Source organism: Arachis ipaensis, chromosome B5, assembly GCF_059453495.1.
Source record: "Arachis ipaensis isolate K30076 ecotype BB chromosome B5, ASM5945349v1, whole genome shotgun sequence".
NCBI classification, from domain to species: Eukaryota; Viridiplantae; Streptophyta; class Magnoliopsida; order Fabales; family Fabaceae; genus Arachis; species Arachis ipaensis.
Genome location: NC_142440.1, coordinates 87,812,269 through 87,817,647, shown reverse-complemented (window position 1 = coordinate 87,817,647; position 5,379 = coordinate 87,812,269).

Below are 5,379 nucleotides of genomic sequence, written 5' to 3'. Positions count from 1 at the left end.
TTGGGGGTAGTTAATGAATCCATCCGAGAGATGAGAGCTTGTATGGTAGAGCTAAGACCATTTATGGAAGAGCTAATTGTATTTTGAATGTCTTGTTGTCCTTGCACAAGAGAGCGAAGCATCTCATCATTAGAAGAAGAAAGGGGGGTAAGTGATTTGAGGGGCCTGCTGTTGGTTGTTCTGGGGTGCTTGGAACTGCTTTTGGTGAGGTACTCAGTAAGGCTGGTTTTGGTTCAGCTGTCTGTTGTTGTTGTTCTACCTCTGATTTCTACTATTGTCTCTACCTCCTCGGTTGTAGTTGTCCCTCCATCCTTGATTGGAATTATCTCTCCACCCCTGGTTGGAGTTGTCTTTCCATCCCTGGTTGGAGTTGTGTTGCCAACCTTGATTGTAGTTCCCACCTTGGTTATAATTGCCGCCTTGTTGATAGTATCCTTGATTCGAGCGGTCATAGAAATTATGGGTAGCTGCCAAGGTGTTGTCTTCTTGTTAGAGCTGCAGACACTCATCAGTGTAATGAGTATAACAGGCACATATTCCGCACACTCTCTGAGGAACCAACTATTGACTCTGTTGTTGTGGGGGAGGCTGAGGTTGTTGTTGATTCAGCTGTAGCTGCTTCAGTATGTTGGTCATCTCTCCGAGAGTCTGTGTGAGAGCAGTAGTCTCACTACTAGAGGAAACTTCCGCAATAGCCTTGGGATGGTTGTTCCTATCCCTGACATGCCGGGTAGACTCAGCTGGATCGGTGATCAGTTGCCACGCTTCTGTTACCGTCTTGTACTTCTTCAGAGATCCATTACTCACAGCATCTAATGTAATTTTATCCTAAGGCTTCATGCCTTGTGTGAAGTAGCTGATCAACACCAGCTGGTAAATCTTGTAGTGGGGACATGAGTCTAGGAGATTCCTGAAATGTTCCTAATACTCATAAAGAGTCTCTGAGTTGCCTTGGATAACGCAGGAGATTTCTTTCCTCAGTCTATTGATGAGGGAAAATCAATTCCACACAAACTCACCGGCAAGTGTACCAGGTCGCATCAAGTAGTAATAAGTCACAAGAGTGAGATCGATCCCACAGGGATTGATGGATTGAGCAACTTTAGTATGGTGATGAATTTAGTTAAGCGGATATTTGATGAGTTGGTGAAATTTGCTTGACAGAAAGGAAAATTGCAAGTAAACTGAAGTGCAGAATGAAAATTGACAGAAAAGTAAATTACAAAAAGTGTAAATTGCTGAAACTTAAAGTGCAAGAAATTAGAAGAGCTGAAACTTAAATTGCAAGAAAGATAAATAGCTGAAACTTAAAGTTTAAAAAATTTAAATTGCAGAATCTAAACTATTAGGAAACTTATATTGCATGAAAATTAAGGGGGATTTGGTGTTGGGATATCAAAACAGAATTTAACCATAAATTGCAGTGAATCAGAGAAGAGAATGTAAAAGATGGAAACTAGAACTAAGACTCAGATTTGATTTACAATTGTGAAACAGAAAAGAAAAATTGCATAAGAAACATAAACAGAAAGGAAGGCTTAGATCAGATTCTCAATTTTTAAACAGGAAGGTAAGATTGCAGAAAAATAAAAGAACAGAAAGAGGAATTACAGAGTAAGGGAAACAGAAAAGAGAACTCAGATCTGATCTTCAATCCTCTAATTCTCAGAACAAGAAACAGAATTCCAGTACCCAAACAGAAAAAGAAATTTCAGAAGATGAAGAAGAGAAAAAAAAAACAGAAAGCAAACTAAACTTAGATCTCAATTCTACCCAATTCCTCCAAGAAAACTTAAAGAAAAATCAAAACTCCCAGGAAAAGAAAAATGATCTAGCCTCCTTAATAAAATCAAATTTTCTCCTATTTATACACTTTCTATTTCAGTCCTCAAGTACTTGGAGTGGGCTTTTTGGTCTGTGAAGAAATGGCTCAGAATTGCACTTGGTTGCTGCTTCCAGGGGAACGTTGCATTCTCAAACTGAGCACAACGTTCATTCATCCACGCGTACGTGTCTCTGATGCATGCACGTCTTTTTTCCTTTTTGCTCATCGACGCGTACGCATCACGTACGCATGCGCGTCACCATCAGTCTTCAGCTTCCAACATGCTCGCGCGCCCCTTTCACGCATATGCGTCTTCGTTGGCGTTCTCTTATTGAGCGATACGATGGCAGTGTAAAGTCTGGAGCTCCTGCTTCCTGGAGAGTAATCCTTCTGGGCTCCACCATATTACCTGCATGTAAATCAACAGAATTAGTAGAAGAGGAGCTTGTTTCTTCCTCAAATGGCGCTTCAGATTCGCTCTCAGATAAGACTGGTGAATTGGTAGTAACCACTTCACAACCCTCAGAGGCTAACCGACGCCAAGCTCGCCTAATATGTGAAATAGTTCTTTCAATTTCAGGATCAAACACGGAAAAGCTCGAATCAGGTAGTGAACGCGACATTCAATGAAAGAAACATACAACTCATGGTAATAAAATAAAATAAAATATGCAAATATGTAAAATTAAAAATATTTACACCAACCAATAATTTAGCACACTATTGCAACTCCCCGATAATGGCGCCAAAAATTGACGGGCAGAAAATTACCGATCAAGAATTTAATATAGAAAATAGCGTTGCAAGTACAGTTCTTAACCGATGAAAACTCCGCTTATCAATTTAGAAAGAATTGTCACAAATTGAGAATAAAATACTGGGAGTAGAAATCCCAGGTCATCTCCCAACGAGTTGACAAAAGAGTGCTATTTTATTAGTCAAGAATTTTCCGAGAAATTTTAAGAGTTGGAGAACAGAAAAGTAAATGATTGTAAATTAGAGCAACGAAAATTAGCAAGAGAATTCATATAATCAAAATAAAAGCCTTGACTGGGAGAAGATTAATCGGAAGTTCTATCCTTGTTGGATTTTCTCAAGGATGATAATAAGAGGTTGTTGTTTTCACTTAGTTAACCCTTACCGAATAAAGGAAAGTCAAGTAATTGAGCCAACTCTGATTCACAAATCCTAATCCTCTCCTTATGGAAGGATTAGCGTTAGCGATTCTAGAATTGGCCAACAACTTCCAATTAAAATCAACACTTGAGTATTCTAACTCAAGAGTCTCCTTTTAATCAACTCCCAAGTCAAGTTGGGAGTCTACTCCGTTGACATGAATACCACCTTCACAAACATATAAAGGGAATAAAAAGAAGACACGATGAACTAAATAAAATAATATCGAAAATTAATTAAAGGTAAAAATAGTTCTTTGCATTAATAAATTCCAAAACCATAAACATCCATATCTAAACAGGGTTAATTGGTAATTAAAAAGTAAAGGGATAAGAAAACAAACTAGAATAATGGAAACTTCAACGGAGGTGGTAACTCTTCTTAATATCCAAATCAAAAGCATAAAACTCTAAAACTATGAATGTGAAGAAGACCTAGAGGAAGTAGTATCTCATTCAAGTTCAAAACTAAAAACTAAAAACTATGCGAATGAGAATGTGTGTTGAGTCTCTGCTTGTCCCCTGGCTCTAGTATGTGTTTCTGGGCTGAAAAATGGGTCCAAACTCAGCCCAAAATCACCCCCAGCGTCTTCTGCATTTTCTACACGTGGCGCATGTCACGCGTACGCGTCGATGGTCATCTTCGGGTGTCACGCGTACTCGTCAGGTACGCGCACACGTCGATGTGCAAATCTTCAAATCACGTGCACGCATGAGCCATGCGTGCGCGTCAATCCTCGCTGGTTATCTCCTTTATTTCTTGTGCTCCTTCCATTTTGCAAGCTTCCTCTCCATCCTCTATGCCATTCCTTCCCTATATAGCATGAAAACACTTAACACACAGATCACAATATTGAATGGTATAAACGGGAATTAAAATACACAATTTAAAAGCTTTGGAAGCAAGTTTTAAACCATAGAACAAAATTGAGAAGGAAATTAACTCATGCAAATTGTATGAATAATCGTGCAAAGATTTAATAAATACCACTCAAATTATCACAAGATAAATCATAAAATAGTGGTTTATCAACACTGCGAAAACCTTAAAAAAAACAAAAGATTTTGCAAGAAAGTAAATTTATAGAAAGGGAAAGATTACAAAAAATTTAAAAGAAAAATTTAATGACATGAATTGAAAGGCATGGAAGGAATCCTACAAAAATAAAGTCAAGGCAGACTCAGAAATTCATTGGAATGTGAGTATGCGAGAGTGTTTTTTGAGGATGAATTCCAACCCCTATTCATTTCATTCTTCAATTATTTATAAGAGTCCTTGACCAATCAGACTTCAACATATTTTCCATGTGTGGAAATACTTTGATAAATAATCCGGCATTTTGAATGATCCTGTAACTGCTACTAGTTATCTTCATTTTTTAACCTCCTTTCCACTTCGATTACTTCACTTTTCTTCGATGAATTAGTCAGATCAAAACTATCTTCCTTTGCTGATAAATTCTTCTCGATGAGCTTCACAATCTTCGAAGATACCAAAATCGAGTCTCAAATTCTATTTTTAAAACTTGTTTAATTTTCACTAACAAATAGTATCATTATTTGTTTAGAGAACAAAATTGCAATTAACATACTTATTTTTTGTAATATTTGTTGTGCATATTGTTATATAAATAATTGGTCTTGTTTTATCTTTATATCAAAATTTTGTTTAATAAAAAACAGAATTTTACCCATTAATAATAATAATAATAAAGAGCGTTTCTAAATGAACTTCTCTTATAAAGGTTGGAGGTTCGAATATGATTTTTGACTACTCACTTAAAAATGCATCATAATATTTATTATTTCATTAATTTTTAGAAAACTTCAACCTTTCTTTTAACTATATTGTATATTGAAAAATAAAGTTGTACAAGTCGAAACAAAAGTAAATACATAAAGAAGTTTATAAACAATAGAATATTACCTAACAAAAGAATGAAAAATTTGTAAAAAAGATAAATACGTTGGAAACCAACTGTATTTTCAATTAATAATCAACTAACATCTTTACTTTTTTTTAAATATCTTTCATCTTCTTAATCTTTATTTATTCTCAACTTTTGTTATTGATTATCAATTAAAGAAAAATTGATTTTCTAACAAAATTGGGCTCTTCTATTTAAACAAATAAGAAAATTTACATTAATTCGCATTTTACAAAAAAAGTTAATTTTGTTACAAATATACATGTGTCATTTTGCAATACGTTATTATGTTAAACAAAATTAATGCATTTTACATGAATTTGAAATTCAATCCTAGCCACATTTCGCATGACCTGGTGGAGAATAGATAATTTTTTTGAAAAAAATGGTAGATTAAATTTGCACTAGGGGACTGCAAATTCAGGTGGTATCTTTTCTTGGCAAAACTTGC